This window comes from Cotesia typhae, unplaced genomic scaffold (assembly GCF_013202065.1).
Source record: "Cotesia typhae breed Kobodo isofemale line unplaced genomic scaffold, CoteBio_Ctyphae contig_5, whole genome shotgun sequence".
Taxonomy (NCBI): Eukaryota; Metazoa; Arthropoda; class Insecta; order Hymenoptera; family Braconidae; genus Cotesia; species Cotesia typhae.
In genome coordinates, this window is record NW_027423757.1 from 1 (window position 1) to 12079 (window position 12079).

The following is a 12079-nucleotide window of genomic DNA, read 5'->3' on the forward strand; positions in this document are numbered from 1 at the left end:
ATTATTACTATTGTTATTATTATTATCATTATTGTTATTAATATAGTCATTAATAGCATAATCATCTTCATCAGTAATACTACTATAACCCCATTAATAAAATAATATATAAAATAATTCAGTAGAAGAAAATAATCTATCACAGTGTAAGTTAATAAGTAATAGTGTTCAAGGAACTAGGTTGTAAAAGATAGAAATTATGTGCTATAAGGATAAGTCTCTATATATGTATTAGTTGTAAGGAATAGTTAAGTTGTAACGTAGTGTAAGCCTATGTGTGTGGAAAAATGGAGGGAGATGTGAAGCTGAGGACTTCGAATCAACGCTTTTGTAACGACACTACTCCTCGAGAACTCAAGTAGTTGAGAACTATCTATTGTTAAACAACTGTCGAGCGATTTTACAAGAGTTTTTCTTTTTTTTTCTCTATTAAATAATCTAATAATAAATTAAAGTTCAAATATTGAGTAAACCAACTAAACAAACTCGTCTTATAATTTATTATTAAATTTAAATTCCTCTTCCGCACTGAGACCGAGTATTTCAATACTCCCGGGCGAGAAGCCGCCGTCGGTAAGATCCTTAATCAAAAATAATAATATGTTATAAACTAGATGGAGGCATAACAAATTTGGTGTCAGAAGTGGGATTCGCCAGTCTCAGTGCGCGAAAGTTTTTTTGAAATTTTTCTTTCGTGTTCAATAATAATAAACTTAATCAAAAGTGAAAAGACTAGAGTGTTTGCATTTCCTTTATGTATATAAACCTTTGCAAAAAAAAATTAATTGTTCAAAAGTGAATGAAGATATTATATCGTCATAGCGAAACCGTTATTTATCGATAGTTTAATACAGTGAAAATAATAAGTGATTTCTAAAATTCTCAATAAAATATTCGATAATTAAAATATAAATAATACTGAACAGTCAATAAATTAATTAATTAAGACTTCAACATAATAATTCCAAGTGCAATAAGAGTTACTTTTGCACATCCGGCCACCACTCTCTTGCAGGTTTTGTGCGTTTTCCTGTGAGCGGAGGACGAATGTCAGAGTGGATGATTGCAGTTATCGCACAAAGTTTGTTCTGTTAATCATGGCTATTTAAGAAAAAAAAAAAATAATAACAAAAATATATATATATATAATCAAAGCTACAATAAACATCACCATCATCATCACCATCATCAGAGAAGTTTAGTTCAACATCATCACCAAGGAATTCAGCCAAATCACCAGCAGCAGCCCAACATCAGCATCGAGGAATTCAACAAGGTTTCAGGAGTCCAGTGTCACCACCACCGAGAACTTCACCAGGCCATCATCGGGAGATTTTCGTCATCCTCATCACTAACAGAAACAACATCTTCGGAGTATTTATAGTATAATTAAAGAGTAAAGTACAAACATTTCATTGTTATCTGTAAGACCATTTCGAATTTTATTAATTGTAATTGTTCTAAGTAGTATTTTCTATATCTATACATAAATAGTAGTTTACCTTATATTGTTAATAGAATTAGTTATTGTTTATGCATATATCCTAAATCAACATGCCACCTTCACGTAGAGGTCGTAGTCGCGGCAGTAGTCGTGGTAATTTATCGAGTCAAATAAATGTAACCCGAAGTCGTAGACTCACCCGTGGAAATACTGACCTTCATGATAATGAAAAAATTCCGAAGTCTCTAACCCAGTTAATGAACCAATTGTTAATGTGCCATCAGTATCTTTAGCACCGCTACCTACCATCGTATCAGTCGATTCAACCAGTTCAAGCAGTAATATTTCTAATTTCAATATACCGACAAGTCATTCCGATTTCGAAGTCCCTTCCGTTGCACTTTCATATATGAATTTAAAATTAGCTATCGATCTCGTCCCACGATTTGACGGAAAATCTTGTTCTTTAGCAAAATTTATTAAACAAAGCAAACTCGCTGATTCACGCGTACATCCACGAGATAGAATAAACTTGCTTGCCTTAATTAGAAACAAAATTGAAGGTCAGGCGGAATTACTTATTGCTAACCGCGGTGATCCGACCCGACCTTGACGAATTAATTAGCTTACTTAAAAACTCATTCGTAAAAACCTTCGATGTCGAACTCATTCATGACGAGCTGAAAGGATTGAGACAAAAAAATGAAGAAACTATAGAATCATATGGGGCGCGTATAAGTGAAATCTTGAGTCGCGGTTTCGAAGCAATCAAAGAAAAATACCAACCGACGGAAGCTGTTGGAGTACGAACAATGCTAAATTACGCGGCGGTCACGGGTTTCAGCCGAGGACTACAGAACCCTTTACTTAGCGCCCTCGTAACAAAGGATAAACCAACACTGCTAGGTGACGCGATAAACATGGCTTCGCATCTGGATCGAGAAATCGAGAACCGAAATACAATCTTCAGGATAAATAGTCCCTCTTTTATTAAGATCGCTTCTAAAAACGCTAGTATACATACAGTCAACCGAGAAAAAATAAGAAAATGTTTTCATTGTGATTCACCCGATCATTTAAAGACGAACTGTCCCGCGTGGAAACGTGATAAAAAGAATGTGATATGCTCGCATTGTTCAATCCGTGGTCATACCGAAGATCATTGTTTTCAAAAGGACCCTAGTAAAAGGAGGCGTATCTACAACGCGTGAAAGCTCGTCATAACGATAATTTAAACTCCACCGATGTTCCGCGGACGAGCGCGACACGGAACACCGAGGTAGTAGCGCGTTCGCAATATACCGGGTCAACTACGAATTAAACATTCGCGATACTCACAGTCTACCTATCATAAAATTAAAAATTGAAAAGCTGAACAATAAACTAATTACCTTTCTAATAGATACTGGTGCACAACTAAATCTGATAAAAGTCCACTCTCTAACTTCTGAAATACCTATAAATTCTAATGTCATTTATAACTTAACCGGCATTGGTTCGGGCATGCTACAAACCCATGGCCAAGTCGAATTTAAGGTTCACGATGTACCAATAAAATTTCAAATAGTTGAAAATTCATTTCCCATTAAACAAGACGGAATTTTGGGGGTCCCCTTTTTGCAAAAACAGGAAGCCCAATTGATTTTTAAAGATAATCTCCCTGGCCACTTAATTTTGGGCAAAGATCAGATAGAGTTAAGTACCCATACATCCCATTACTTACCACCTAGAACAAAGAAATTATTATCACTAAAAATTAAAGGCGACAGGAAAGAAGCTGGTTATATAGCAAAAATAAATACTGGACCTGGGGTGTATCTCGGTGAAGTTTTGGCAACACCTCAAAATGGATACGTTAAAGTTTTTGCTATAAATATCTTAACCAGTCCAGTAAATTTAACAATTCCACCAGTTGAAGTTGAGGATTTTGACATTTTGCCGGTGTTACCTCGTACAAAGATTGTAGAATCATCTGGAAAGATAACGGAACAGATCGCTGCCCAGAGATTTACATTATTAACTGAAACCCTCAACCTGAGTAATTTAAATGAATTAGAAAAAACTAGTATTTTAGAAATAATAAAACGATTCCCTTTTCAATTTCATCTACAGGGTGATAAATTAAAAGGTACTAATGTCCTAAAACATAAAATCGTAACTACAGACGAGGTACCAATCAATACAAAACAATATCGAAATCCTCAACTACTGAAAGGTGAAATTCAAAAACAAGTGGACGAACTTCTCAAAGCCGACATTATTCAAAATTCTAATTCCTCATATAACTCCCCCGTATGGATTGTTTCAAAAAAACCGGGACCTTCAAACGAACCTCGTTGGCGCGTAGTATTCGACTACCGTGGCTTAAATAGAAAAAACAATTAGCGACGCGTATCCGCTCCCGAACATAATAGATATTCTCGACCAGTTAGGAAAAGCAAAATATTTTACTACTCGATCTCGCGTCCGGATTTCATCAAATACCTATGGATCCATCGTCTAAACATAAAACAGCATTCTCCACCCCTTTCGGTCATTACGAATTTAATCGTATGCCATTTGGCCTCAAAAACGCCCCCGCAACCTTCCAACGTCTTATGGATCGCAACCTTTCGGGACTCCAAGGAGTTGAGTTATTCGTTTACATGGACGACATCGTAGTTTACGCAAATTCTCTAGAGGAGCATTCACGTAAATTAAAGAAACTACTTGCCCGATTGCAAAATGCCGGTCTCGCCCTGTCCCCCGGAAAATGTCATTTTTTGCAAAAGCAAATAGTTTATCTTGGACATTTAATCACTGACGGAGGTGTGAAACCAGACCCACAAAAGATCCGAGCTGTAAAAGAATTTCGTATCCCTAGTAATAAAAAGGACATAAAATCATTCCTAGGGCTAGTAGGATACTACCGGCGTTTCATTAAAGACTTCGCGAAGCTAGCAAAGCCGTTAACCCTACTCCTAAAAAAAGACGCGATTTTCAAATGGAGTGACACCCAACAAGGTTCTTTCGAAGCTTTAAGAGACACGATTTGTAGTGAGCCACTGCTCCAATACCCTAATTTTAACGAGAAGTTTGTCGTCACTACCGATGCATCTAATTTTGCACTCGGTGCAGTACTGAGTCAAGGTCCGATTGGTAAAGATCTACCAATCTCTTTCGCTTCTCGAACATTATCGGGTAGCGAAATCAACTATTCTACTACTGAAAAAGAACTTCTCGCCATAATCTTCGCGGTAAACCACTTCAGACCCTATCTATACGGGCATAAATTTACTCTCGTAACCGACCATCGTCCTTTAGTCTGGCTTCACAACACTAAAGATCCAACCTCAAAACTTTTAAGATGGAGAATAAAATTAAATGAATATGATTTCGACATAGTCTTTAAACCTGGTAAAATCAATTCCAACGCAGATGCGCTCTCCCGAAACCCTGTTGACAATGACTCGGACAAAGTTTCAAATATGCAAAGCAATAAAAGTAAAATCTTGTCTATTAGCTCTAGAGGTCTGGAATCGGTACTTGACTGCGCAGACAAGATACCAGTTGTAGATTTCGCCACGAGCGCAAATAACGATACAGTCAGTGAATTTAACGCTGAAGCGTTTATTGGTTCTATTTTTTTGGCTAATAATTTAATAAATCCTGTGATAGTGAATCCTATTAACAGTATAAGAATAAGATCATGTAATAGTAGTAGTAAAGAAACTCCGGGGTGTTCGAAAAATCATTATCAGTATCAGAATGCTTTTATAAGAGCAAATTTCAGTTTGGAGGCTAATCACGTTTACTCGGAACTTCAGTACCCAGTTGTCTGTAACAGCGAGGTTCGTGATAGCCCCATTATCAGCAGAGGGCCCCAACCGCCAATCCTTTACGGAGCTCCAGTTAGCAAGTGCGGTATGGACCCTATTTTGGGACCTTGCGGGCGCATTAATTTGAATGTGCCTTGCGGGCCAAGTTTTTGTTGAGAGGTTCTTATGAACCCAATCATGGGACCTTGCGGGCGCATAATTTAGATGTGCCTTGCAAGTCAAACTCAGTCAGTAAGATATTGCGTGTGCAGCCGGAAACCCAGTCCTTAGGAGACTGCAATAACGGTGCACTTTGCAATTCAGATTTGGAGAACACACCGGAGGATTGCCAAAGAGTTTCAGACAAAAGACAAAACGATAAAGACTTGACAAATAAACGATTTAAATCCAACTTCCACGAAATCCGTAGAATCCTATCCATCATCCCCTTACAGTTTTCCTACACAAAAGATAAATTAAGCATGCGGAAAGATAATATCATTCAATTCATTTCGGCAGATTGTTCTTTTATACCCAAGTCAAGTAGAGAGTTACTTGATCAAGGAAAGTTCTCCGTTGAGAGACTATTAGAAAATCCGGGACATGTTGGCGAAGCTATCGCGACTCGTTGGAATAACTATTACATCCTTCACCTAATTATAAAAATTCCAGAAATGAGCACCTTGTGAACAATAACGTATTGGACGAATGTTTGTCAGCCTTGAAAGTTGTCATGGAAGAATTAAATATAAAGACAGCTAGTCTTTCAAAAACTAAGAGCGAATACGCTCATAATTTTGGACCCTTATCGAGAATAACTTGCGAAATAAATTTGCAAATCAAAATTATAGCTTTACTATTTGTTCGGGCGAAATACATTTACCTCCGGAAAATGAACGAATAAATATAATCAAAGAATACCATAACTCTGTAGTGGGAGGTCATTTCGGTATACAAAAACTGTATAAGCGTATTAGAGACGATTTCTACTGGGCAAATATGAGGGATGATATAGCAAAATTTGTTCGAACGTGTAACAGCTGTCAAAAAATAAACTGGTACGAGTAAGAACAAAACAACCTATGAAAATAACCGATACACCGGAAAGAGCTTTCGATAAAATTCAGATGGATATTATTGGTCCTTTACCTCAAACTGCTAACGGAAACCGTTATTTATTAACGATACAAGATAACCTTACTAAATATTCCGATGCAATCCCCATCTCGAAAACAGATTCGGTTACGGTTGCACTCGCGTTCGCGAAGCATTTTATAGCTAGGTTCGGATGCCCAAAAATCATACATACTGATCAAGGTAGCAATTTTACCAGTCAAATGATGAAAACCTTTTGCAGAATCTTTAAAATCCAGCAAATTAAATCGACAGCATTTCACCCAGAATCTTTGGGCTCTCTTGAACGAGCACATCATGTGTTTGTAGAGTACCTAAAACATTATTGTACTAACGAAGACTGGGATGAATGGATAGTCTATGGTATGTTTTCTTATAATACCGCCGTCCATCAGTCAACCGGTTTCACGCCTCACGAACTTATTTTTTGGCGAAAAGGCACGAATTCCTTCAGAATTCGCTAGGAAGAGATCCCAAGAACGTACATTCAGTATTTTGACGACTTATTCAGTAAGATTACCACTGCACAAGCTACTGCCGGCGAAAAATTGCGGATAGCAAAAGCTCGATCTAAAGTATATTATGATAGGCAGCAAAATCCAAAAGAATTTAGGGTGGACGACCTCGTGTATTTGCTAAAAGAACCTAGGCAGTCAAAATTTGATCGTCAATGGGACGGCCCTTATAAAATAATAGAATTATACGAGGATTCGAACGTCATGATAGCTATAAATAACAACAAAAACAAGGTTGTCCATTCAAATAAATTGAAACTTGCCCATATTCGCCCCGACATCAACCCTGATGTTAATGACATTGAGGACAATGAAAAGGAGAGCTAATACAATTAAATCGGTTATTAGTCGAAAGGGTAAACCAATCAGTATAAAAGGTTGTTGTTATGTGCATACAACACCTTTTAAATAAGGGGAGGTGTTATGTCCTGGCTGAACGATTTAAGCCAACAGGTGACAGCACCTGTGATATAGCGGGAACAGATATTCAAATCGTATATTTTAAATATTATCATTTAAAAATATACGATTTAACTAGAACTAAGAGTAAAACAACATGTTTGTTAAAGAATTTAAGTTAACTAAATTTTCGATAGTTCGTTGGGTTATTTAGAAAAAAAAACAAAAGATGTTGACAGAAAAGGGCATAGTATTGAATTTTCAAGAAACCTAAAGTCTAAATAGCCCCAGGGCTGTTTTCTCGCCACAGGGCACTTGAAAATTTTGAGGAAAAGTCATAAAAGACACGTGTGGAAACTCAATGGGGTCTTGTTCTACAGAATATAAATAACGTAACCATAGGAATGCATAAACAATACATGTTACATAAATTTAGCTGAAAATATGTTATTTTATTTAATAAATAAACTAAAAGCCTTATATAATATTAAATTTTGATATGTTAACAATTAAATTTCACTAGAGTTTAATAATTAAATAATCTTTTATTCTAATATAAATAAGTAAATAATAATTTAACATTGACCAATTATAATATAAGTACCAATTAGCAAACCCCTGATCAAACTAATTACGATTATTATTATTATTATTATTATTATTATTATTATTATTATTATTATTATTATTATTATTATTATTATTATTATTATTATTATTATTATTATTATTATTATTATTATTATTATTATTATTATTATTATTATTATTATTATTATTATTATTATTATTATTATTATTATTATTATTATTATTATTATTATTTATTATTATTATTATTATTATTATTATTATTATTATTATTATTATTATTATTATTATTATTATTATTATTATTATTATTATTATTATTATTATTATTATTATTATTATTATTATTATTATTATTATTATTATTATTATTATTATTATTATTATTATTATTATTATTATTATTATTATTATTATTATTATTATTATTATTATTATTATTATTATTATTATTATTATTATTATTATTATTATTATTATTATTATTATTATTATTATTATTATTATTATTATTATTATTATTATTATTATTATTATTATTATTATTATTATTATTATTATTATTATTATTATTATTATTATTATTATTATTATTATTATTATTATTATTATTATTATTATTATTATTATTATTATTATTATTATTATTATTATTATTATTATTATTATTTGTTATTAATTGCTCAGGGGTTTTCCCCGGAGTCCGACTCTCCGAGGGCCCAGCCTGAGCGCCATCCATTACTGCTGCACCACTCCACACAACAAGGCGGTTAGTGAGTGCAGCAGGCCAAATTCATTTGCCTAAGTAGACGCAGGGATCCCAAAATGACAGCCTTTTGCATCCGCACTGCTAGAGACACGGCTGCTGAACTGCAAGCCGGTATCTTCGCAAGTGAAGACACAAAAGACTGTTTCATCCCTCCAAGGACGCCGACAACCAAAACGACGAGCTTGACACGGTAACCTGGGTACAGTTTGCCAATTTCAAACAGGAGATCCTGATATATCTGGTGTTTGTGCTCTTCTTTGGCCGAGATATTGTATTCGGCTGGGGCCGAAAACTCAATGACATAAATGTCACGAGTAGCCTTGTCAAAGAGCACAATATCAGGTTTGTTGTGGTCAATCCGCCGGGTTGTTGCGAATGGTATGTTCCAATAAATTTTGGAACTGTCATTCTCAACAACCTGCGGAATATCTCCTGGCAGATAAGGCAGCACTGGTGTCTCATCGATACCGCAGCTATATCTGAGATGATAATAGAGTACTCGCAGGGCAGCATTGTGACGCTGTATGTAGGCACCTCTTGCCAGCACAGGACATGCCGACAAAAGGTGCATCAGCGTCTCCGGATGTTGTTTACACGTCCGACAGGACGTGTCCGGAAGCTGCGCCTGGAGCACCTTGCTACGGTATTCGAGAGTGTTGATAACACCATCTTGGCAGGCAAATATAAACCCTTCGGTCTCGGACATCAGGCCAGCTGACTTCAAGAAGGAGAATGTCAGCTGGGTGGACAAGCCATGGTCACGGACGTGTTTGAAATACATGCTGTGCATGGACTTGTCCATGTGTTCACCGAGGAGTTTTTTTCCTCGGCTATCCTGACGACGCTCTTGAACTCCTTTTTTCGGGAGTTCAATGAGAGCGTTTATTTCTCCGAGACCTAAGGTATTTGCCGCGTAGATTGCTGCCTTATACAAGAACGACCCCTTCCGCGCATTTTCATGACTATGAACAAATTGCATCAGGAAGTCGTCCTCGTCTGCTGTGAAATTGGCAACCTCGTATGTTAAACCCAGAACCAAACGATCGTGAAGCCGCTCCAAGCTCTGCAATCCTCTCCTCCGATGTTCCGGGAGAGGTACATCCTGACGACTGATGAGTTAGGGTGCATGCTCTGATTCATATTGATGACTTTACGGGTTTTGATGTCGAGATCTTTCAACTCATTTCGAGGCCATTTCAGGATCCCAAAAGAGTAAAGTAGGACCGGGACAGCGAGCATGTTAGTAGCTGAGACTTTGTTCTTGCCGGAAAGTTCTGATGACCAGATCTTCCGGAGTCTTCTAACATACTCACTGCGAAGAGTTGTTCGGACTTCAGAGACGGCATGCATTTGCCGCTCTTCAATCCCTAGATATCTGTACAACTCTCCGGCGTCTAATTCTCTTAAGACGCTCCCATCCACTAATTCGACATCTCCACCCGTATCAGAGCACTTACCCTTCGCCAGGTGTACGACCGCACACTTGTCCAACCCAAAGACATTCCGACATCTCGTGTGTACTCTGCTACGATGTTGATGGCCGTTTGTAGATGATCTTTGTTGGCACAGTATATCTTTAGATCATCCATAAACAGTTGGTGAGTGATCGAGTATACTCGATCACTCGGTAGCCCCGCAGAGTACCCACGAGTTTGTCGGAGGGCAACAGATATTGGCAGCAGTGAGATGCAAAACAACAGAGGGCTCAGAGAATCTCCCTGAAAGACGCCTCTCTTGTACTGAACAGTTCCGGTTACGTGCAATGCATTTCCACTTCCTATGTGAAAACGCGTTCGCCAGAGCTGCATCGTACGTTGTATGCATCCCACTGTTTGGCGATTGATTCCGAGGCATTTGAGCAGATAGAGAATCAACTCATGTGAAGTTGAGTCAAATGCCTTACGGTAGTCAATCCAGGCCATAGACAGGTTGCGTTGGTAGTAGATTGCGTCTTGAATGACGCATCTATCTACCAACAAGTTGATCTTGCAACCTGACACGCCCTGTTTACTGCCACGTTGTTCGTATATCTGTTGCCACACAGGCTCTATCTCCTGCAAGATACGGTTATTTAAGATTTTTGTAAAAATCTTGTAAACCGCATTCAAGCAAGTGATAGGCCTGTAGTTCTTTAAGGTCGGACAAGTCACCCTTTTAGGGATGAGTACGGTTCGCCCTTCTACCAGCCAGTCTGGAATTGGTTCGTCGCCCTGAATGTATGATGTAAAAATCCGGGCCAGATGAGCATGTGTAGAAGAAAATTTCTTCCACCAGAAGATGTTTATGCCATCTGGACCCGGGGCAGCCCAGTTCTTGCTGCCATTCAGGGCTTTACGAACCTCTTGCACACTGACTGCAGGGCTCTCTTCGGCGATATCCTGCCGTCGGTGTTCTCGACAGAATGCCTCGAAGTCGTGCAGAGCTGGAGTATCCGGGTTGACGTTTGGTTGATCTCCGTACAATTCACTCCAAAAGGCTTCCACTCGCTCAGATGATGGATAATTCTCGGGAACAGCGGTCTTAGGTGACAGAAAGCGTGAAGGGTTTGATCGAAACAAAGAGTTGTCACATATTATTATCAACCGCTTCAGCCTTTTCTCTAGTGACTTTTGGAAGCCACCAGAGCCCGCAACCTATTAAGAGACTCTTCTTTGATGACAAGAAGAGTACTCTTGTTCAGTGTGTGATGTCGCCTTCGAAGTTCTGCCGCCAGGCGACGAACTTTGGCGTGTACGGTCTTTGAGTACTAACATACTCTATCACACACTGAATGCGGGAGACTTGTTTCCGAGAAATGTCAATTTTGTGTCCAAGTTGAGCGATGCGCAGCTTCAACTTCGCCTCGAAGGAGAGAGAATGTCTTCTCTCTATCGGCAGAAGCGAAGCCGCGGCACCGTAGACAACTCGGTTGACAGTGAGCAGAGTGGAGTCCTCTTGAAGCTCTGTGGGGAGATCTTCGTTCACCGTGTCGAGCTGTTGTTTTGAGTGAGTCATCTTTTTGGAGATGCTCACTTGTCGACCTGTAAAGAGGTTGTCGTTGTCCTCGGAGAAACGGTGCCGTTCTTGGTGTAGCGGTGCTGGAAATGAAGGCCGATTAGACTGCCTTCTATTTGGCAGCAGCGATCGTCGATTATGCCGAAGGTATGAAGCGTAATTACGCAGGTGTTTGGGCGTAAAATGTCTGTGCTCCGGATGCATGCCACACCAAAGTGTGTGCATCCGGGCCATATACCCTGATACCTCCGGCTCGCTGTTCTGCCAGCACACCAAGAGATCGGCGCGAAGCTCCTCCGTCCACTTAAACTTAATCCTATAAGCGCCGGGGTCGTCATAAGTCATCGGGTCCGGTGTGCTCCTCCCACCTGATGACTGGTCCTCATCCGAAGAGGACCGGTTGTGGGAGCACTTCTGAGATTATACTGTTTTGGAA

The 12079-nt window shown here is 38.2% G+C and overlaps 1 long non-coding RNA gene across 2 annotated transcripts; it reads right to left on the reverse strand.

Annotated features, from left to right (window-relative positions):
- Positions 1 to 776: 776 nt before the first annotated feature.
- On the reverse strand, positions 777 to 1630 carry LOC141530819 (uncharacterized). Of its 2 annotated transcripts, none has more exons than XR_012479803.1 (2): positions 1184 to 1630; positions 777 to 1101 (listed from the first exon to the last, which is right to left on the reverse strand). It is a non-coding gene; the product is annotated as an uncharacterized LOC141530819 (long non-coding RNA). The 2 variants fall into 2 exon arrangements; XR_012479804.1 differs by having other exon boundaries at positions 1172 to 1630.
- Positions 1631 to 12079: the final 10449 nt, after the last annotated feature.